Source organism: Emydura macquarii, unplaced genomic scaffold (genome assembly GCF_026122565.2).
Source record: "Emydura macquarii macquarii isolate MOO-44397 ecotype Brisbane River unplaced genomic scaffold, CSIRO-AGI_Emac_v2 contig_1477, whole genome shotgun sequence".
In the NCBI taxonomy this organism is placed as follows: Eukaryota; Metazoa; Chordata; order Testudines; family Chelidae; genus Emydura; species Emydura macquarii.
In genome coordinates, this window is record NW_027131614.1 from 12,102,440 (window position 1) to 12,127,251 (window position 24,812).

The 24,812-nt window shown below is 40.6% G+C and overlaps 1 protein-coding gene across 3 annotated transcripts in view; it reads right to left on the minus strand.

Moving 5' to 3' along the window:
• CUNH8orf34 (chromosome unknown C8orf34 homolog) overlaps positions 1-24,812 on the minus strand; it is a 239,953-nt gene that overhangs the window by 205,681 nt on the left and 9,460 nt on the right. Inside the window, exon 2 of one of the 3 annotated variants that reach the window (XM_067553652.1) lies at positions 6,684-6,768. The exons of the other annotated variants lie outside the window; for them this stretch is intronic. The gene's annotated coding sequence lies outside the window, so the exon portion shown is untranslated. The remainder of the gene's footprint in view (positions 1-6,683; positions 6,769-24,812) is intronic. 3 annotated transcript variants of the gene reach the window in all.

Genomic DNA, 24,812 nt, shown 5'->3' on the forward strand with positions numbered 1-24,812 from the left:
TTCCCAATGCTCAGCAAGCTTCTTCAGAGCTGCTACAAATTGCACAATTGTTTCATCTTCTTCATGATTCCTTTTGTGGAACCTAAATCTCTCTGAAATTACCAGCAGTTCTGGAGAAAAATGTGCCTCCAAGATTTTCACAATGTCACTGTAAAATTTTGTCTCTGGCTTATCAGGGTGCACTAAGCTGTGCAATAAAGGATAGATTTTAGCTTCTACAACACTTAAGAAAATGGGCACCATCTTTGCATCTGTAATTTCATTTGCAATAACAAAAAGCTGAAAACGTTCAGCATATGAGTTCCATTCCTCTAGAGTCTCATCAAAAGGTCACAGGGCCCCATAAGGGTAGCCATTGCTGCCTCTCTTTTTTTTTTTTTTTCCTCATCTTTTAGTGTCTTTTATTCGTGTGTGTTGTGGTCATTCACACACATTTGCTAGTGACTTCCATTCACTAACACTGCTTTTTTTTCTTCCTCGTTCCCAGTCTGTCTCCTTCACTTTGGTCAGAACAAAGCAGAGCCCGTTTTAGTTTCAGTTTCAGTTTGAACCATCAGTGTAAACAGCCCAGCCCCCAGAAGAGCAAAAAGGGTTTTTTTCTTACATTGACTTTTACTTCTTTGCTGGTGCAGCACAGGTCGATCCCTCCTCTGTCACCACTTTTGTTCTATTATATCCTTGGAATGTAGTCGTATTCAGAGAGAAATCAGCACAGAACATAAAGAGATACAAACCCATGAAAAGTCTTTACTGAACTATACTAAAACCAGCCAGGATTGGCTGAGCTATCCCCTAATAGTCTCTCTCTATTGCTATGGCAACAAGCTAAGCTCTGTTGCTATGGCAACCTAGGCAATAAGGCAAGACACAAAATATACAACAACCACACCTACATTCAAAATTATTAAATCATATGAAAGGACAAATAGGCTATGCTGTTTTAGGACAAAATTCTGTTCTCCAACCTGCATTGCCAAATTAGAGTTTAAGGCCAGAAGAGACCACCAGATCATCTAGTCCCAGGTGAAAATAAAAGGAACTGAGGTACAAGAGTGCCTAAGGCTCCTGCAATGGCAAAGAATTGATTAAATGATATATATTCTGGATGAGCCTAGCAAGTGACCCACACCCCACATTGCAGAAGAAGTGGGGAGAAACCTAAGATTCCTGCCAATCTGACCCGGGGGGAAATTCCTTCCCGACCCCACATATGGCAATCATTTAGTCCCTGAGCATGTGAGCAAGACCCACCAGCCAAGAACCTGAAAAAGGATTCTCAGTATCTCCTCAGAGTTCTTGCCCATCCTATCCAATGTGCCATCTCCAGCTGTGGCCATCTTTGATGCTTCAGCAGTAGGAGACCAAAATAACAAAAAAAAAAAAAAAAAAAAAAAAAAAAAAAAAAAAGTCAAAATCAGAACACATGGGCCTGAGGAGGGAGATTACATTCCTAACCCCTGCAGGAGAATGGCTGAAGTCCCAAAGCATGACATTTTACAAACAAGACATGAACCAGAAGGCAGCCTCCAGAGGTGCTGAGCCCTGCCCCCCACCATCACAAGTAACCCTGTCATACAATCCAACTAAAAAATTTATCAAGTTCTATCTTAAAACTATTTAAGTGGCTTGCCCCCATAACTCTTACTGGGAGGTCATTCCTCTGATCGCGCCTCTGATGGTTAGAAACCTTCTTTTAATTTCTTTTAATTTCCAGGCTAAATTTATTCATGGCCAGATTATACCCATTTGTTTTCATGCTAGCATTATTTTTTAGCTTAACTAGCTCTTCAACCCAACTGATATATTGACAGACAAGCCATCATATCCCATCAGCCTTTTTCAGCCAAGCTTTTTTAGTCTGGTTTTATAAGACAGGCCCCTCCATTCATTCCCCTGATTATCCTACTAGCTCTTCTCTGAACCTGTTCCAGTTTGAATTCATCTTTCTTAAACATGGGTGACCAGAACTGTAAACGGTATTCCCAGTGAGATTTTATCAGTGCCTTGTACAATGTCATTAAAAGAGCCAAAACCAGGATGAGCAGGACAGCAGCCCAGGTAGCAAAACCTCAGGGGAAGAAAAAGGGATGGTGGAGGGAGGGACACGCGGGTTCACGTGTCCTCCCTCCCCCCGATTTCTGCCTTCCCTTAGCACAGAGGTTTTCAAACTGTGGGGTGCACCTCTGTGCTAAATAGAAGGTAGAAATCTGGGGGGTCATATGACTTCATGTACCCCCGCCTCCTCCCCCATGCAGTGTCAATATGCTTGCTCACCCTAGGCACTAAAATTCCTAGTTACAGCTCTGGTCATTAATACCTCTCTCTCCCCCTCCCGGATCCTAAGATTATAAGGTGAGGCATTTCATCTTTATTACTGAATATTTTGTATTATTTCCATGCACTAAATTCAATCAAGAGTTGTCAAAAAATAGGTGCCTCAGTCCAGATTTAGGAGCCTAACTTTAGGCAATTCAATAAGTGGGGTCTGATTTTTCTGCAGTGTTGAGCATCCAACAACTGCCAATGAAGTTAATGGGAACACCTGGATGCTCAGCATTTTTTAATGTTAGGTCATTTAAGGGTTTGCACTTACACATTGTTGCTAGTATGCACAACTCAGGCTAAAAAATGATAATTAAAATTATACTGTGAATCTCTAATATGAGCTGCATCTTAATTATTTTATTATTTACCTATGAGAGATTGAGACACTGGATTTGATAGTATACTTTATTCAAATTTTGTAGTCTGATTTTATGTAGGGCAACACTGAGATTGGAATGCTACTGAAAGGTCAAAGCCTGTTGCCCTAGAACAATGAGGAAATAATTTTCATCAGAGTAAAAAAACCCAAGAATTTTATTTTATATTTGTGGACTCTACATTGGGCTAAACTGTATGTACAGTGGGAGTTCTTTAGGCAAGACTAATGCATATTGAGCTAGTTAGTTTTAATGCACTATGTTAAAAAAACAGAAAAGATTGATTTTGTGTTAAATAATTACTTGATTGAGCTGATGCTCACTTGTAATCTTTTTTCCACAGGAAAGATAATATTGATTTGCCCTTTACAGGTAATGCAAGATATGCAATATCTCTGTCCAAAACTCATCAGCATAATCAACTCTCTCTAGTAACTCTCAGATGCTTATGAAAACATGCAACTATGACTGAATTCAGTTTGGTTCCACAGCACTAATATATGCTTCTTTCTGTTTAAATTCTCACACTGACAGACTTGAAAAGACCTTTCTTTCTTTCTTTCTTGTTGTTTGCATGAGTCTGGTAGTGTATGTACTTCTGCCTGAATAAAAATTATTTTAAAAAGATAGCATTGGTTCCCATAATGCAAAGATATTGGAATTGTTAATTAAGTGACCTATACTGACACACACATGATAAACCCATGGGTAAAGTTTATGAAGTAACTGGGAGAGATAGACTATTGTAAATATACTAATGTTTGCAGTGTTGTAGCCATGCTGATATTAGAGAGACAAAGTGGGTGAGGAAATATCTTTTATTGGACCAACTTCTGTTGGTGAAAGACAAGCTTCCAAGCTACACAGAGATCTTCAGGTCTGGAAAAGGTACTCAGAGTGTCACAGCTAAATATGAAGTGGAACAGATTGTTTAGTTTAGCGTAAGTCGTTGTTCTAAGGAACCATTCAAGAGAAGTGACCCATTAACACCTCTGCTGTCATAGCACAAAAGAACAGGGTTAGTGTTTTTCAGACTTTTGTAAATCCATAAATGCCATAAATCCAGTGTCTTTATTAACACCATGATATTTAGTGTCTAGCAAAGTTATTAATTTAAGCACCACAAAACCAATGATGTACCTGAGATACACTTATGGTATTTTCATCCTCTGGACAGCAGACAAACTCCCACAAAGATTTCCATTACAACTTGAACAACCACCAGCCATCCATGAAACTCTCTCTAGAACAATCTCCTGCACCAGCATCAAGTTGCTAGACACCATAATTAGACTCAACAATGGAACCCTACAGACAACTAAATACAAGAAACCCATGGATCACCACACTTACTTTCACAGATCCCGTAACCACCCCACACACACCACTATTATTTACAGTCAGACCGTCAGAAACCACAGAATATGCTTGGAAGAGAAAATTCAGGATACGAACCTTAACACTCTTAAAAACACCTTCACCATACAAGGACAATCCATCAGAAAAATAGATCACAACACGGAATGGGACACCCAAATACCCAGAAAGAACCTGCTTCATTACAGAAGGGGGGAAATAAATAACAAACTCTGACTGCACATCCCTAGTTGTCACCTACCAGCCTACACTAAATGCATTTGGGTATCATTAAGCAATTACAACCCATACTCAATGGGGACCACATCCTGAAAAAAATCTTTCCAAACCCCCTTTTCTGGCCTTCAAACCACTCCCCAACCTTGCCAAGCTCATCACCAGAAGCAAACTATTAAGATATTGTTGCTTGATATGCCCTTTCCCATTCGTGAGATGACAGAGAAGTTGCTTACATGAAGAATAATGAGATTTTCTTAATGTTTATTTTCACAGTTGTGACAAATTTTTAAGGACTCTGCCTTCAAGGATAAGCTCTTTCTTTCAAATCAAATAAACTATTCGTTCCACATAAGGGGAGAGGTTCAGAAAATGAATCTGCCTACATATTCAAATCAAGAACAAAGTGGATAATTCTGTATTAAAAGACACTCTTTTGCACTTTTTTTTTTACCATCACATCACTGAGGACAGCTTTTTAACCCCATATCTTCCCAATAAAAGAACTGCAGACTCCCCAGAATTCTCCATGCCACCAAGATAGAAGACAGTAAGTATATTCCAAGGTTGCTTGTGAAATAACCCTTTTATAAACTGTCAAAGGATGCATGAATCTGATAAAAAAATGTATGTTTCCCTTCAAAATCCAAGCATGACATCTGCAAAATCCTTAGCTTTAACCATCGAAGATGCTTTGCTAATCCTTTCATACAAGTACGCAAGGGAATATATTTCTTGGTCTATTGTATTTTTAACACAATTTTAAAATTGCAGCTACGTAATAACTGAGAACTCCATTGTGCATATTCAGCACAATCCTATTTTAGTGGTGGTGCAGGCCTAGAGAACACTGCTCACTGATAATGCACAGACTACTACTAATTGATTATTTCTCTCCACTAACAAACAAAAGATATTCTATATCTGCAAAATGTGCACACTACTAGTCTATGAAAATATATGCTCACCTTACTGTTAACCTAAGTCCCTCATTACCTCCATTATTAGTTTGGGGGGTGGGGAGCATGGCAGTTATTTGTTATTTTGTTTTGTTTGTTTTTTTCTTCTTCCAGTTCTTAGGCATGGTCTTAAACTAAAACTGTAAGACCCTGGAGGCAGGAACTGTCTTTTACAATGTGTCTGTACTATAAATATGGCATTTCATAATTTGTGTGTGCTTCACTACGTGACTTAAATAACATTATTTTAACAGCTTTGGTATGAAACATAAATACATATATAATCCACATGCAAAAATCAGCCATCTGCTAAGAAATTCGTAAGTGTCCACTTCTTTACAAGTTACTTGTAAGAGTCTATTTATACATTTTTTTTAATTGCACACTTGGGTTGTTTAACAATCCAGAGTTGCCTGAGCTGGGTCATGTTTGTAAAATGAGCAGTCCTACAAACTAATTTGTGGGCAGATCCTATTACTCAAGCAGAGTCCCACTTATTTCAGTATGGACTCCAATTTCCCTCATGCAGATTGCATTATACGATCAGGGCCATCTGTTGTCCTAGCCATTCGCTCAATAGTATTCTGAAGTACCAATACCAATTTGAAAGACAGGTAAAATATAATCTTTTGTCTGAAAACAGAGAACCCTAAGCACCACATTTAGGGCAAAAAGACCCTGTGCAGGAGACTTCATATTTATTTCATGCTTTGTGCAATATCATAACAATTTCCTTAGGCTCAAAGCACAATGTAGACAAAACAAAATATGGTAAAGAGAAAAAATATATATTCATGTACTTGTGTGGGCAACAGAAAACCTTTTAAAATGTTCTAAGTGAAAATGTTATTTTTTTCCCATTAAAAACAGTGAAAAAACTAATTACAGTAGTAGCTCTACAATTGGCTGAGAAAAGAATTATGTAACAGAAATAGGGTGCAGAAATACTTTTGAAATAACTAAATGCAATCTATATAGACTTTTAATCTTCTGTTCTGTGAAGAGCTATAACACATTACACTAAAGAGGTGATTTCCAGAAGAAATATAAATCACAACCTATGGCTTTCAGCATTATTATAATTGTTGCTGATGTTTCCCAACCCATGGTCAGTAACTCAACGTCAGTCAAATACCTATGCTTGCTTTAGGAAGCATCAGAATTATTTTTTTAATGCTTTTGAATGCACTCGATAAAAAATGAAAATCCTTAGTTATCCACTCAATAATATAACATTTGTTTTAGAAAGCTGAGGATCTAATGGAATTATGCTCCCCGCTGCTGTTCAGTGCAGAGGTGAGCCAAGGTGTTGGCATGGAAAGGGCACAAGTGGCCCTGGTAAGTAGTACTTAAGAGTTTTCTTCCCACACAGCGGTCCTGAAATCCATAAAGAAGGACCAAATTTACCAGCAGATGTTCAGGCCCATACCTCTTGAAGGTCATGTCTTGCCCCTCACTGTCTACCTCTTCCCTTAGGGGAGATTCAAAGCACTATCTTCTCCTTTATCTTCCTCCTTGGAAAAAAGAAAATACTATAGCTTTAAGTGATTTAGGTAACTAAAACAATCTCTTCCTTCTTTAAAAAAGAACAAGTCACATAGAAGGGCCATAAAACTAGAGATCTGAGTGTTGGTCTGTGTGAATCCTAGAACCTAAAACAGAAATGGAAACAAGATTACATAGTGTGGCAAAGCACCCCCTCAGTCTTGCTGGGCTAGAGCTGTCTCCCCTGGCAGGACAGGCCTGGGCTAAATCTGCCCGACACTGGACGAGTCTTTTGCCTCCCCCTCAGTGTCTCTTTCCTAGAGTGTTTAGAGTGGGCCTTGGTTTGGGCCTGAGGAAGGTCCTTCCCACTCCCGGGGAGGGAGTATGCTGGTCAGTCTATAACTCCCAGAGCCTGGAGAAGTACCTTTTCTCAGGATCCTTTGGTGGGGCTGTAGATGTGGTGGTGTCACCCTGGGGGAAGGGAAGGGTCAGAGCCATATCCACCCTTCCCCCAAACTAGTGCCTGGGCTTTTTTAATTTGTTGCTCCCCTTCTGGGGAGAATCACTATCTCCTATCTTATGGAAGTCTCTTCTCCTACTGCTACAAGCCTTCTGGCAGCTTGTCTCTCTCTCCCCCCATCTCTAGCAGAGGCAGGATTTTAATAGGCCTGGAGTAGCCTTTGATTAGGCTCAGGTTCCTCTAATTGCCCTGCAGTAACCTCCCCCCCCCCCCATCTGCTGGGAAAAGGGCCTTTAGCATTCTAGGGCTGAGATACCTGCTCTCAAGTACCCTTTGTTGCCATCCAGTCTGACTTTACCACATACACTCCCTTCTTCCCCCCTACTCAACACTATGGAGTTGGGCTACATGGGTAGAGCAACAGTGTACCCATGATAGGCTGCCCACATTGCCATGTTTGACCCCTGGCCTATGTTGTACTCTGAAGTGGAAGGGCTGAAATGACAGGAACCATTGTGTTACCTGTGCATTTCAGTCTTTGTTGCATCCACTTCAGGAGGGCATGGTCTGTAATCAGGGTAAACGTCCGTCCAAGTAAGTAATATTGGAGTGTTTCCATGGCCCACTTTATCGCAAGGCACTCCTTCTCCACTACAGCATACCGTTGTTCCCTGGGCAGAAGTTTCCTACTGAGGAATAAGACACAGTGCTCTTCCTCTCCCAGCATTTGAGACAGTACGGCACCCAACCCGACCTCCGAGGTGTCCATCTGTAATATAAACTCCTTCTTGAAGTCCGGAGCTACCAGTACAGGATCATGATAGAGAGCGTTCTTCAGGTCCGTGAAGGCTTCTTTGGCCATGCTAGACGACTTCACTATGTCTGGGCCACTGGCTTTTATCAAGTGCATTAGCGGGTAGGCTCAGGTGGTAAAGTGGGGTATGAAACTTCTGTAGTACCTGACTATCCCCAGAAATGCCCGAACCTGTTTCTTCTGGATCGGTTGGGGCCAACTTCGTATGGCCTCTAACTTCTTAAGTTGGGGCTTCACCATGCTTTTCCCCACAATATATCTGAGGTACTTGGCTTCTGCCCGCCCTACTGCACATTTGGAGGGACTTGCAGTGAGACCTGCTTTCCTCAGGGCACTTAACACGGCCTCCACTAGGTGGGTATCCCGATCTGGGCTATGTATTACCACATTATCAAGGTAGGCGGCAGCATACTTAGCATGGGGGTGTAACAATTTGTCCGTGATCCACTGGAAGGTTGCAGGAGCTCCATGTAGTCCAAAGCGAGGACGGTATATTGGTACAGTCCTTCTGGTGTAGAAAAAGCGGTCTTTTCTTTGGCTTCCTTGGCCAGAGGAATTTGCCAATACCCTTTGCTCAGGTCAAGGGTGGACAGGAACCATGCTCCCAACTGGTCAATCAGTTCGTCTATTTGAGGTCTAGGATAGGCATCAAACTGAGATACTTCATTTGGTTTTTGGACGCCATTGCAGAATCTCATGCTGCCATCCAGCTTGGGTACCAGAACAATTGGGCTGGACCACTGACTATTGGATTCCTCGATGACTCCAAGTTCCAACCGCTGTGGATACCAACACCATCACCCGATTGCCAATCTGGAACTTTCACATTCTTGCCTGGAGATTATAGTAGGTCTGTTGGACCTCTTGGGCCTTCTAGAGCTGCTCCTACACTATGGGGTTGACTTAGGCAATCCTGTCCCACATCTTTATCACATGGTCAATTACATTCCGCCCCTGGTTAGGCTGTCCCTCCTAGTCCTTCTTCGCAATGTCTAGTAGAGCACAGGGGTGGCAACCATATAGAAATTCAAAGGGGGAGAATCCCATGGACATTTCGGGAACCTCCCTAATTGTGAACTTCAGGAAAGGTAATAGGGTATCCCAATCCTTCCTGTCCCAGCTCATCACCTTCCTCACCATATTCTTCAGCATCCTATTAAAGCAAGGCCATCTGTCCAGAGGTGATAGACTGCTGTTTGTAGGGTCTGTATGTGGAGCATTGTGCACATATTCTTCATCAATTTAGACATGAAGGGGGTTCCCTGGTCCATTAGGATTTTGTTGGGTGTTCCAACCCCACAGGAAATTTTAACCAATTCTTTCACTATCGTCTTAGACGTTGTGTTGCACAGGGATATGGCTTCCAGGTATTGGGTGGTATAGTCCAGAACAATGAGCACGTATTGATGGCCATGGGCTGACTTCTCCAGTGGGCCTATCAGGTCCATGGCTATCCTCTCAAACGGGACCTCAATCATTGGCAGGGGTACAAGTGGGGCCTATAAGTGCGGCCGAGAGCTGTGGAGTTGGCACTCAGGGCAAGAGGAGCAATATCGGAGGACTTCCATAAAAACCCATGGCCGGAAGAACCTCCGCAGGATTCGATCAAGGGTCTTGTCTATCCCTAGATGTCCCCCAAACAAATGGCTATGTGCTATGTCTAGTACTGCTCTCTGATGTTGTCGCAGTACCAGGAGCTGCTCCACCTCTTCCTCTTGTACCCAGACAACCCTATACAACAGGTCCTTCTTGATCACAAAGCATGACCGAGGGCCTTTGGTCCTTCCTTCCATGGGGACCCCATTTACCTCCACCACTTCTTTCCTCATATTGTTATATAGTGGATCGTTAGCCTGATCTTGTGCAAAGTTACCAAGGGCAGGCCCAACATCCACAATTTCTAGGGGATCTATTTCAGTCTCTCTGCCCGGGTTGGCCCCATCGGGACTAGGTCCAGCTTCTGGCTTGTCAACAGTCTGGGTTGTTCCCTTGTCGGCCAGATGAAGTTGCCTTCCTATGACTGCAGCCTTTTGGTTCTGGGTCAGGATCCTGATTCCCAGTCTTTTGTCTGCTCTCCTTTCTCGCTGAGTCTTCCACAATTTCTCCATGGCGGGTAACAGGTCCTGGGTGAATTTGGAGAAGACTGGGGGAGGACCATCAACAGGGACCTCAATACTGATCTCAGGGTCACTACCCATTTCTGACTCACCCAGTAGGCACCCAAATCCTGGGAAGTCTCAGTCTATGAGGACTGGGGATGGCAGCTTAGGGACCACCCCCACTGTCACTCTTGTGGTATTCCCCTGAATTTCAATCCGGACCAGAATGGTCGGATAATAATTGACAGTGCCTTGCACACAAGTTATTCTTGTGCGTTTGGCCTGAGACAATTGGTCCTGGCCTACCAACTTTCCTGAAACCAGCGTAACGGCACTCCCAGAGTCCACTAATGCCATGGTCTCTATGTCATTCATCTTGACTGATTCTGTGTATCTATGTGGGGTCTCCGCCACCCCTACTAGATGGATTAGGTTGCAGGACCCAGCAAGATCACCCAGACCACATTGAATGGGTTCCTCAGCATTGGGGCATTGGATTGCTACGTGGCCTAGCTCCTCAGAAGTGTACCCCACACTGGGTATGCCCTTGTTCTTTGGGCTGCCAGACCTCATGCCATGACCCTCTCCCCCAAGTTCCGCAAACCCCTTCACAGACTCAGGCCGCTCTCCAGCCTCCTTTCTCCCCAGCATGGTTTTGCCTGATACCTCGGGAGTCTGATCTTCTGGGGCAGGGACTAGCCTCTTGGTCTGGCGCCATTCTTCCCCGGCAGCTTGAGAAAGCTCCTTGGTCACTAGCTGTCTCTCCACGAGGGCAACTAAATCATTGTACAAGGAGGGGTCATTTTGGCTAACCCACCCCCATAGGCAGCCCCCTCATGAATCTGTCCAAGACTAGGATCTCTATGATCTTCTCCATGATGTGGACCTCAGGACACAGCCATTTCCATGTTATGTGAATCACGTCGAAGAGCTGAGACCTCAGCGCCGGCTGTTCCGGTATTTCCAGTCATGGAATCTCTGTGCCCTTATGGCTGTCATCACCCCAGACCTTGCCAAGATCTCCACCTTCAGCTGATGCTAATCTGAGGCAGCCTCAGCCTCCAGGTCGTAGTAGGCCTTCTGGGCCTCCCCACACAGAAAAGGAGCAAGGATGCTGGCCCACTGATCTTGGGGCCAGGCCTCCTGCAGGGCCGCTCTTTCGAAGGTGAGTGGGTACGCTTCCCCCTTGTCCTCCACCATCATCTTCTGCAAGTAGTTTTTGGTCCTTAGGGGACACACCCCATCATGGCCACGGGACTGGGTGATCAGGGATTTCAACTGGCTCACTCCCTTCGGTAGGGTAGCTTACTCCTGAGCTGCCTGGCTCACCAGAAGCTGATTCATCTCCTGTTGTAGCTGCACTGACTCTTGCTGGGCAGTCATCTGAACACTCTTGCTGGGCCGCCATGGCCTGCACCAGGATTCTCACTAAGTCGTCTATTTTGATGGGGTTGATTTACCTTGCCTCGGTGTGGTTCTCCGCACTTGTGCACATCCCTCCCCTGACACCACATGTGGCAAAGCACCCCCTCAATCTTTCTGGGCTAGAGCTGTCTCCCCTGGCAGAACAGGTCTGGGCTAAATCTGCCCCACGCTGAACGAGTCTTTTACCTTTCCTCTCAGCATCTCTATCCTAGACTGTTCGGAGTGCGCCTTGGTTTGGCCCAAGGAAGGTACCTCTGACCCCCGGGGAGGGGGAGTGTGCTAGTCAGTCTATATCTCCCAGAGTCTGGGGAAGTACCTTTTCTCAGGCTCCTTTGGTGGGGCTGTAGATGTGGTGGTGTCACCCTGCGGGGTGTGGGTGGGGGGAAGTCAGAGCCATATCCACCCTTCCCCCAAGCTGGTGCTTGGTTTTTTTTTTTTTTTTTTGCTATTCTCCTTCTGGGGAGAATCGCTATCTCCTATCTTGGGGAATTCTCTCCTCCTACTGCTACAAGCCTTCTGGTAGCTTGTCTCTCTCTCCTCCCATCTCTAGCAGAGGTGAGGTTTTAATAGACCTGAAATAGCCTTTGATTAGGCTCAGGTTCCTCTAATTGCCCTGCAGTAACCTCCCCTCTGCCTGCAGGGAAAAAGACCATTAGCATTTTTGGGCTGACATAGCTGCCCTCAAGTACCCTTTTGTAGTCATCTGGCCTGACTTTACCACAATAGTCAATCACTTGCCAACATAGGGATTGTTCCCTGCAGCACATTGTTGAGTGCTTTGCTAGTTAATTGTCCCAAGTGATGTGACTCCCATCAATTCCCCTGGGAGAGTATTCCACAACCCAATAAGCTAATTTAGAATCATAGAAATGTAGGGCTAAAAAGTACCTTGAGAAGCAATCAAGTACAGCCCCCTTCACTAAAGCAGGACCTAGACCATTCATGACAGATGTTTGTCCAACCTGTTCTTCTTAAAAAACTCCAGTGATGGGGATTCCGCAACCTCCCTTGGAAGCCTATTCCAGAATTTTACTATCTTTATAGTTATAGTTTTTCCTGAATCTAACCTAAACCTCCCTTGCTGCAGATTAAGCCCATTATTTCTTGTCCTATCTTCAGTGGACATGGAGAACAATTGATCACCACCCTCTTTATAACAGCTTTTTACATATTTGAAGACTATCAGGTCCCCTCTCATTTTTCCTTTCTCAAGATGAAACATGACAGGATTGGGGTTTTGGGTTTTTTTGAACTTTTCCTCATAAGTAAGACTTTCTAAGCCTTTAATTAATTTTGTTCCTCTCCTCTGTACGGTCTCCAATTTGTCCACATCTTTTTTTAAACTGTGGAACGCAAAATGGCACACAATTCTCCAACTGAGTTCTCAGCAGTGCCGAGTAGAGTGGGACAATTACTTCCCATGTCTTACATATGACACTCCTGTTAACAGACCCCAAAATGATATTAGCCTTTTCGCAACTGTATTACATTCATGCATATATTCAATTTGAGAGTCACTATAACCCCCCACATCTTTTTCAGCAGTCTACCACCTAGACAGTTATTCCCCATTTTGGAGTCGTGCATTTGAATTTTCTTTCCTAAGTGTACTATTTTGCACTTGTCTTTATTTAATTTCAACTTGTTGATTTCAGACCAATTCTCCAATTTAACAAGGGCCTTTTGAATGCTAATCCTGTCCTCCAAAGTGCTTGCAACTCCTCCCAACTTGATGTCATCCACAAATTTTATAAGTATACTCTCCACTCCATTATACAAGTCATTAATTAAAATATTGACTAGTTCCGAACCCAAGATAGACTCCTGTGGGACCCCAGTTGATATGTCCCCAGTTTGACAGTGAACCATTGATAACTACTCTTTCAGTATGGTTTTTCAACCAGTTGTGAAACTACTATAAAATGAGTGTATCTTGACTACATTTCCCTACTTTGCTTATGAGAATGTTATGTGGGATTCTGTCAAAAGCTTTACCAAAATCAAGATCATCACGTCTATCCCTTCCCCCCATCCTATATGCCAGTAGTCCCATCAAAGAAGGAAATTAGGTTGATTTGAAATGATTTGTTCTTGACAAATCCACATTGGCTATTATCATGTTATTATCCTATAAGTCCTTACAAATTGATTGTTTAATAAATTTGTTCCAGTATTTTTCCAGGTACCGAAGTGAGGCTGACTGTTCTGCAATTCCCTTAACCTTGCTGATGGTGAGATACACAACCTCATTTTTTTCCTCTCAGTTTCAGCCCATTACCTCCTTTTACCAGCCTGAAATAATTCCTCTCCATTATAGGTGTTTACAAATAGTTTCAAAAGTATTATTTTCTATCAATAAAAAGTCTTATTATTTAAAAGGACACCATGCCAAGATAATTTTAATATTTAAAACATAATAGGAAAACACCCTACAAACTTGAACTGGAATGTCTTTCATAAATAAAATGCATTTTCTTCTATTGACTGTATATAACAGTTTGATAGTATAACATTATGCATGAATGCGGGGCTGCTGATTTTTTTAAAAAAAATAATTCAAGCCAATTATTTTGAGAAATAAAATATCACAAAAGTATATAGACTTGGCCAACAGATACTGTATAATCAAATATGGTATGTCAAATATTGGTCCCATCAAATTGTTACCCTTTAATACACTGCATTCAGTTTCTGTTTATTCATTAGCCTGTGAATATCACATGAAGTAATGCTTCCTACTTCTCATTTTTTGTTTCAAGCATGTACTAATTATTTCTGGCAAAAGAAATTAGCATTCTTAAATTTCCTCCTTGTTTTTCATTCTATTTGTCACTTTTTTCTTTTCAAAGAGGTATTCTCTTTACCCATTAGCTGCCTTTGGGGTAGCGTTTAAGATAAAGCATGTAGCCTTCAACAGAAGGGCCTCAAACACCACCTCCTCAGGTGGAGGCATGAAAAAACCAGGTGGATTCCTGGCTGTGCAATATTGCTCCTCTGTCCCTGGATTCTGATGAGCTGGGGATCCACACTGCACACCTGTGGGGAGGGAGAGGAGGGAACCAAGGATAATATTCTATCCTGAGGTAATGCACTGCCCAATTTAATCCTGACACTGAAGAAGAGCTCTGTATAAGCTAGAAACTTGTCTCTCTCAACAACAGAAGTCGGTCCAATAAAAGACATTATCTCACACACCTTGTCTTTCAGGGGTATTAACTTAAGCAGATTCCCCCTCTATGTTTTGGAATATGCCCTAAGCAGATTCAGGGAATCAGAGGACAGCAAAAGTAGCTGAGACAGTAAAACTCTTTCAGAACAGGTTAGGTTAGTAAAAGTTTATTTGTCTATACTATTTGGAATCTCTCGCAAGTTCTGAGTGTACACGCAGTTCCTTCGGGACGGCCATGAGATAAACACTAACTGTGTCTGCCTTTCTTTGTGAAGAACATATCACACTAAAGTTCTCTGTGTTTGACCTTTGACAGACTAGCAGATAACTGCTTCCTTGAAATCCATGCAGACCTTAGAAAATCTACAAGCTTGATTTCCCATGCAACCACCTCATCATGTGATGGAAACTCCATGAGGAAAACTCTCAGAGTTTTGAGTTCACTTTGTGAGGTTTTCCCAGTTAGAATGAGGTCTGAACCAAGATTATTGGCATGGCAATGCCTGGCAGTGACTCATAGGACAAAAAGGAATGAAAAAAGATAAAGAGAGTAGGTAAAAACAGACAGGTTAGCGATAGCAGCAGGAAAGACAGAGAAATGAATGAAAAAAGACAGATAAACTGGAAATGAAAGATAAAGAACAAGAAAACAAACAAAGAAAATAAAACAAGAAAAAAACAGAGGGGATGGAGAGGAAGAGAAAAGAACAGTGAAAAGCAACAGAAGAAGAAATGAGAAAAAATAGGGAAGAACAGTGAAAGAGAAACAAATGTGGAAAAGGAGAAAGAGAAGAAACAGAAAAAGAGAGGATAGGGAAATCAGAGAAAATAGGACAAGACACCAGCCAAGAAAGACTGCAGTTATTTTTCCATTGTGTTCTGGACACTGGGGCTCCCACTATTTTACTTGGTTGAATCTGTGAATAATTGAAAGTGCTTACCTAAGTCTAGCTGAATGACTAGGAACAAGAAAAATAACCTAACTACAAGATACCCATGGAACAGAAAAAGCTTGAAACTATTACTCTTTACACTAGAAGAGAGCAAAAATTGAAATTTCCATCCCACAGGAAAGCCCAATACTTCAATTTTTTGTTTGTTTCACAGTGGCACAAAAAGTTAAACACTGAAATATTTTATGGAATAAGTTCCAAAAAATTTCTATTCAGAAACATTTCCATTCAGCATTTTTTAAACAAACAAAAACCCACAACATTTTAATATTCCCAAATCAAAATATTTAATTTTGGTTTGTTGAACTGATTTGACATTTAATTTTGAGTCAGTTCAACATTAAACTGCATCTCCCTATAGTGCCTCATTGGAGTTTTAGTTCAGGTGCTTGATGCTCCATTCCCTCCAATGTGCCCGGCTCCATGGGCAGACTACATCTTCCATGATGCACCCCTAGATATGTATTGCCATGCTGCACCACATGGCTTGGACACAGGGCATCATGAGAGATGTAATTCAGCCAAGGAGTTCAACCAGAGGGCATGAGACACTTGCACTATAACTACCACAAAGCCATGCATTACCTTAGGGAAATTCAATTTAATAATGAATTAACTTGACACAAAAAGTGTTGAACCAGTTCAAAATATTTTAATTTGGTTAATCTGAACTGAAACAAAATACTCCATTTTGATTTTCCCCAATGGAAAAATTGGAAAGTTTCAATTTTGCAGAAACTTCATTTTCTATCGACAAGTCATTTCAACATAAAATACCCAGCCTGCTCTGCTTTGTACCTTGCTACTCAATCTAGGAGAATCCTATAGCGAAGTCGCAACCTACCAAAATGCTAGCATTTTAAGTCAAATGTAAACTTAAAAGAGTCAAGAACACTAAAATACTTACAGAATCAGTGGAATTTAACAGGTAAAAGATGACAGTCCTCTACATTAGTCCTCTACATTAGTACTAGACGCCAGCTAGGGCACAAATTGAAATATGTTTGCCTAAATTTTCTAGTAGGGTAGCTGGGAAACTACATCAGAATCTATAATTGATATAGCTGAAATGAAACTCAGAAGATATAACTTCCAATATATCCAAAACCCAAAAATACTGCCAGTTTCATAGATAGAATAGTTTCATAGATTGATAGAAAGATGGCTGGAATAACTGGAAACCATTTAAGATCATTAACTTTCATGCAATAGGCCTGCCAGCAAATAGTAATAGAAGAACCTGATCTTACAAGAAAACACACACCCACACACCAGAAGTGCACTGATTTTCAAACTATCAGTTTCAAAAAACAGAAACAGATAACCAAACTCAGAGATGTGAGGTGGTATAAATTTCACTCCCTTCACTCACCAGTGTGTAAATGTAAACAGTATCTAGGATGGTGTAACTCAAATTCCAAGGAACCAGAAAAAGGTGCAAGTTAGTCAGTGTTCACCTACTTTAATTTCTACCATCTTATGCCTGCTATTAGTTACTTTTCCTTACCACAGTCCGCTCTCTTTGGTCCATGATATGGGTTGCACCAACTTCTTTAGATTGAAAAGGTGAAATCTTGGATTTCACCTAAAGCCTTTAGACTCAAACTTAGTGATCCTCAAAGGTTATAGGCATGTGAGTAATTTTATTACTACTGGGAGAACTCACATGAGGAAAATCTCAACAGAACAAATCACATGAGGAAAGTATCTCATATGCCCAATCTTTGCAAGATCAACTCCTAGGGGCTTGTCTATATGAACAATTAGTGCACAGCAAGCTGTGGTGCAAATCTACCTTGCACTAGCCTGGCAGGCACTCCCTATGCAGATCCTGGTGCCACACACTAAAAGATCCTTAGTGCACGTTTCAAAGCAGAGTAGATCAAAGCACAATAGGGGACTTTTAGTGTATGGCAACAGGGTCCACACACACAGTTCATAGCAGGCTACTGTAAAGTAGATGTAAAGCCCAGCTCATCACCCACTAACTGTTTGTATGGACCAGGGGCTCTCAACCTTTCCAGACTACTGTACCCTTTGAGGAACTGATTTGTCTTGCCTACCCCTAAGTTTCACTTCACTTAAAAGTTACTTGCTTACAAAAATAGAGATAAAAATATAAAAAGGTGTCAACACACTATACTGAAAAATTGCTTACTTTCTCATTTTACCACACAATTATAAAATAAATCAATTGGAAATAAACATTGTACTTACATTACAGTATATAGTTTATAGAGTAGTATAAACAAGTCACTGTCTGTATGAAATTTTAGTTTGTACTGACTTCACGGGTGCTTTTTATGTAGCCTGTTGTAACACTAGGCAAATATCTAGATGAGCTGATGTACCCCCTAGAGGATCTCTGCATACCCCCAGCAGTACACGTTACCTTGGTTGAGAACCACTGGTATAGACAAGCCCTACACACATCTGCAATTTATACTGAAGGCATGGTTGCAAACTTCACAAGGAAATGTTTATATGCCAGCAATTGAGTTGCATAAATGCAACTTGAATGAGAAGATGTTGCATGACAGTTTTGTGAGGCCTTTAAGAAACCAACTGCAGAGGTTGCACAGGCCTAAAGCTGACACTTATCATTTCATGGCCACTCCGTAAAGCAGATCTGAGATAATGGGGACAGCTACAGAAATATCATTTTACATAAGCTGGACTGAATGTACTTTCTACTTTATAAGTTATCGGTTAACTCAATTACATATGAATATAATATTAATACTATTAATATTTTATAGATCAAATATAATTGATATGAAATAAGGAAGATGAAAAAAACTGTGAAAGTAGGGCTCTTTGTAAAAAATATGTAAAATAAGAAGTGTGTATTTTCCCTGAGAGCAAAAGAAAAATGAAAAACAATAAAGATAATTTAAAGAGGGTTCACCATAAATCATGCCCTCTAATGTTCATCTCACAAGTGTTTTTTTAATAGCTTTCGAGTCCAAATAAAAAAACTAACTGGTACAGGGACAAGATACGTTTTAAAAAGATAAAATGAACAGGTCCTTTAGAAAACTACACCTTGGAACGTACAGCATTGTCCTATACTTAAAAGGATATTGGCATAATATTATACAGAACTTTAAAAAAATACTTTTATTGATTGTTTTAGGAGCTGATTCACAAAAACTTAGGCATGTGAAAAACTATGCACGCAAGTAGCCCTATGGGGCTATAGCTAGGGACTATAGTTACTGAGACAATTCATCCTTTCAGGATCAGGCAAGGTCAGTTCTTCATTGCTGGAAGCTGGAATCTCTTTACTTATTTCCTTCCATCATGCACATACTTGTTTATTTTTGCAAAGTGTTTTTCAAAATACTGTACTGATTTTTAACACAGAAAATAAGAAAAAATCATTCATATTTTGAGCTTGCCAACCCTGACAGTGATTATTTAAAATTTTTTTTATGACTTAATTGGTATTACTTTAAAGGAAGGATAAGTCTGCCTAATTACAAATTAAGGCCCTAATCGTACACTTGGATCTACATAGGCAGAATCTGTGGAGCCCCATTGACTTCAGTGGAGCTCTCTATAGGTGCAGATCTGCTCATATGGATCAAATTGCAGCCTCCAGGCCCCTCCACATTCTAACCAACCATTGTGACAGACAAAGTGGAAAAATATCAAAAATGTTTGATACGGTTTAAGCTGGATTAATAACAGTATTTTCAAAACTTGATATGCCCCCGTTTTTTTGCTTGTATTACTATAGTGGAGGATGGATAAAAAATCAGTGCTTCAAAAATATGCTTAAAAATCAGATTTTTTTTTTCTTTAAATTGGATTTTTTACAGTTTAAATTAAATATAGATTTATTTTCTAAAAATAAACCTATTTAAAATTAAATTTGGACTTATGACAATTTATGTTATGGCCCAAATTTATTATAATCTATTCAAATAGTTAAAATTCAATACAAAAATTATTAAGTAGTACATATTTGCTGACAAGTTTTAAAGAAAGTCAAACCACTGAACTGGTGAAGTTAATGGCTAAGCACTTGGAACCAGAGTCTGGAGTATTGAACCATCTTTTGACAGCAGTAGCCTCTTCTGTAGGTTCAGGGAGAATATTTTCTTAATTTTAGTTTATTCAACTAGTTCACTTCAATAACTAGTTCATTAAAAGTTAAGAAAACAATTAGGAATTGAAAAAAGTTTGTTTTGCCTCTTCCAGTCTCTGAATAAACCTAAGTGTGAGAAGATGAGAGCTACTAGTTCTAAAATATTGAATGACACGGTGACCAGAACAATCAAGCCCAATTCATTAACTACAGATAATACTTGGTTTGCTTAATAAATAAGTTAGTTTTAAATGAAAAACATGTTTGGGAAATCTTTTTTTTTTTTTTATGTATCCAGTATATTTAAGGAAGTTTATTTAATAAAAAACAAGTAAAAGGCCATTTTTGTTCATTTAAATTGAATTTGAATTTCCATCCAAGTACAGCTTGACACAAATCACAAGTAAAAAATTATTCATCATCTAGTAAATAAGAAATGCATCATTCACCATTTCCTAACATAATAAAAAAAAAGTGTAAATATTAAGAATCTGAATAAATATAAGTTAAGCTATATAGTTACTTAAATAAATTTGTGTAGGTATGGTATATCCTCTTGTTGGCAAAAAGAAGCACTGAATTTAGTGTAAAGGTTATTTTTAGTTGCAAAGGAACATATTTTAATGGTACCGATAATGAGAATCACCTTTTATTTAGAAAAACAACTAGAAAGTACAAATGCAAAACATGATTAAAATCAATTATTTAAATCAAGGTTTGCTGCTTGCTGATTTAAATCATGATTAAAATTGCTTTGGTTTAAGTCAATCCACACTGCCATAGTGCCTAAAAGCCCCACCCAAGATCAGACCCCATTGTGGTAGGAACTATACAAACACACAGGGAGGGACAGAAAAGCTTGCAGTTTAAGTAGACAAGACAAAGGAAATAGATGAACAGAGAAGTAGAGTGACATGCTCAAGCCACACAGCAAGACATCAGTGGCAGAGCCAAGAACAGAAGCCAGGTGTCCTGATTCACAGTACAGTGTTCTATCCAGTAGACTCCATTTGATCCTTTTTCCCCCTCCTCTGTCTCCTTTTTAATTCCCTATATTTTTCTTCAGTATTCCTCCAAACTAATTCTGAGTTCCTCTTTATTTTTGGCTAACTCCTTCCTTCTAATCTTTTTCTTATTATTGGGAATCACAGAAGAAAAATGTTCTTATTTGTTTCTGGTTCTCTTCCTCCCTCTGCTTTCTTTTTCTTTCAGTATTTTTACTTCACAGCATAAAAAAATAATCTGTGTAAAAATGTAAAAGTGGTAATTCTGTTTCTTCGCTTGTTACCATATTGCCTTTTCGCTATGTCTCTTCTCTTTTCTCTACATGGGTAAGTCTCCTCTTGCTTACATTCTGTGTCTTATTCCCCAACTCTCTTTCCAAGCTGTTCTCCTCTACATACTAGGCCAGACAGTGCCTTATAGGCACTACTATAAACTGGATGCATTGCCCAAGCCAGAGAACTAGGAAGCAACTGTGAAAAACACAGTACATGTCAGAACTCCTTACCAGAAAAGGGATTTAAGACCCCTTCAGAAGGTGCAGCATGCTTCTCCATGGTCAGTCAGCTCTTCAGGATAGCTAGTGCTGCTGCTCTTGTGCAGATCTTGTGCTCATATGAATACAAGGATTGCAATTATTCTTGACCCTTGCATTATGGCAGAGGAAGGAGAGGATCCTTGCACTTTCCCCCTGCTTGTACATCCACATTCAAGCATGGCAAAGTCTAGTTTTCTGTGTCAACCTCCTCTACAAGTTTTTAATTCCTTTTGTGATCCAAGAATAGGATGACCAGATGTCCCAATTTTATAGGGACAGTCCCGATATTTGGGTCTTTTTCTTATATAGGCTCCTATTACCCCCCCCCCCCATCCCGATTTTTCACACTTGCTATCTGGTCACCCTACCCAGAACTTGACTGATCCTTTTTCTCTTCTGCCAGATTTGATCCTCAGGTTCCCCCTCCACAGAACAGATTCCCCACCCTTGTCACTGCCTCTTCAGATTTGTTTCTTCTACCCACTCATACATGATTGCTTCCAGAGATTCTTCCTCTAAGATTGCTCCAGATGTCACAACCCTCATTCTTAAGATCTGACCACCAAGTGTCTCCCAGATTCAGTCACATATTACTGCAGACTTTTAGGAAGAATGTGGTTGACAACATCAAAAGGCAGACCTGCCTGCACTGATGCAGCAATAAATAAATAAATAAATGTTTGAAAAGTTAAAAATCCTGCATGTAAGTTTTAAAGTGTGCACACCACTAGACACAAACTTGTCACAACTATCACACCCCACCCCTCCCCTGAACACACACACACAAATACATGTGTATTGCCAGCCGCAAGCATTCCAAATAATCATGATTCAGCCCCCTCTCCCCTCAACTGGAAACATCACAGGTTTCCTTTTATTTGCCTTCTGTTTTTCTATACCTTTAGAGTACACTCTGTTCCAGCTTTTCTCAGCAACTATACGGGCTAGAAAGTTACTTTAAAAAAGAAAGCTGGAATTCTGATATAATCCCTTTACTCCTGGAGCTGGGCTTTCAGAAAAGCACTAAACATGGGGGAACCTGCAAAAATAATCATGAGTTGGCAACATTGCGTATCTTTACCTCATATTCCGTCAATCCTCCCTTTCATCCTCGCTGTATTAATGTGTTCTATCCTCCTCCAAATCTACTAGAGACCCACCCCAAATTGCTCAGTTCTCCCCATCAGCACCCATCCCTCACACATACATTGGGCCGGCCTCATTGCTCAGTACATGCGGGTGCTGTGGCTGCTTCTCCCTTCCTCTGACCTTCCTTCCCGTCAGGTGCCTACCTTGTCATATGTTCCTCCCCCAGCTTCATGTAGGTCTCACACTGGAGAAGAAGAGAGGCAGTAAAGGCAAGGAGACAGCCTAGTTGGGAAAGGAGAGGAGAGGAGGGAATCTTGGCAACCAGACCTAGCTGATGCTACCTGTCAGCCAAAAGCCAAACAGCCAACAGGACAGCATGGGTAGAAGAGCTGGAAATTGAGTTTTTAGCCAAATGGCAGAGGTTAGGTAGCTTTGGCATCACACTGCTTGCCCTCTCACTCCTGCGAAGAGGCTGGAAGAAGCATCCTGCAATGCCACCAAAGGGGAAGAGAAAGTAAAAGGAGACCTAACCATGTACTAGCAGCTAAGACAGAAGCATAGAATTGCCACCGCTTGCAGTTTCATTACTTTTGTGTCTTTTGCTCTTCACATAACACACATAATACAAAGGGAACCACCTGGGCATGGTGAGGTCTAAATGACAGTGTTTAGTGAATATACACAACATGCAAGTCTTAGCTCTACACACACTATTGTTCCAATGGCTTCTAAAACACACAATATAGTGAGGGTCACTGCAGGGCTCACAAATGATTTAAAGGGATACTACCCTGTATCTATAGAAGATAATTGCAAACCTCATTGAATTTGGAAGCTTTCTGGGTGACTTTTTGTGGGGAGGGGTGAAGAAGGGAAGGGTCATTTTAAAGAAAAACAGTTTTCATGATTGCCTAAATTCTGGAATGAAACTCATGAATTTCTGTCTGTATGTCAACTGCTTCAATTGCTTTCAGTAAGTCTGTTACCGTGGTTACCATGAGTAAATATGGCCAACATTTCCCTTTCAAACTATATGGATAATGAGAGCGCGCAGGGAAATGTGGGGGCAAAAGGCAACTGAGGAGGTATAGAAAAGGAATCTGAGGGATTGATAGGAAATATGGGGTGCAGAAGACTGTAGAGTATAAAGGAATAGCAGGGGCTGAAAAATTTGGAGACTGTGTGGGAAAAGTGAGTCAAAATATGGGGAATACTGGGGGGACTGGACACAGGGGGGAAGCATAGGGGAGAATGTAAGTGGGGCAGGAGCATGCAAGGAGACAAGATAATGATAAGGGAGGGTATGAAAAGGAAATATTGGCAACTAAAATCAGAAGATAGACCACAAAACAATGTGATTTTACAAATCGCTTAATTATTAGGCTTCTGACTCATGATTTTGAATGCTTAGGAATGGCAGAATTAACAAGATTCCCTTCTTTAGATGAGCCGGCATGGACACTTGGCAGGATAATCTTGAATAGTGGACCCCCTGCAGCAATGGATGAGCCAATCAGGAAAGACACCAAACTTCATTACATCACAGAAACGTGCAGATTAAAAACTCTAAGGCATTATTTAAGAGAAAGCATCCAGGTCTGCTGACTCTCAAAAGCTCCATGAATTTTCAAAAGGCAGGGATCATGCCTCCTTTTGAGTTTGTATAGCACCTATCAGCACTACTGGAAACAAATAATCAGTAATAGAGAAGTATTTCTGATTCTACCTGAGCATAGACAAAACAAAAAAACAAAAAACATGAAGACTCAGTTGCACATTAAAATTTTATTGATTTGTTTAAAATTATATATTTACATTAGGATTGCTGTTCACTTTCCCAATATGCACTTGTGCCAATAGGCTGAATTAATCAAACGATGATAATAATTAAAGAGCCTGATTTGATTTTTGTTAACACTAAATGTATTAGATATTGTTTAAAATTTGAAAGACACCATAATTCAATCATAAGTAGTGAAAACATATTAATATGGCTCCTTTCCATTAACGTGGAGTCATTACTATGCTAAATGCCAAACAAAATTTCAAAGCCATCTTTGCTCCAGTCCTTGTCTTTAAGGAAAAACTCGCAATTACAGTGCACCTTTATTTTTAAATGAGAGGGTGTGTTATCTAGAGCTCATAGCACAGGACAGAGTCAGAATCCTAGATTCTGGCCCGGCTCAGCCAGTAAGTCACCCTGGACAATTCAGTCAACATCAGTGCCTCAGTGTCCCATCTATAAATTGAACTGATGATAAACAAGTTTAGATTGATGTTGTCACTCTTATTTGTTTAATATTTTCTAAAGTGCTTCCAGATCATCAGATGAAAGCTGCTATATAAAAATAAAGTATTAATAGATAATATATATTAATAGTTATGCAAACACTGTCCTGTAAAAAGATTCAGTCTGACAATTTAAAAATAT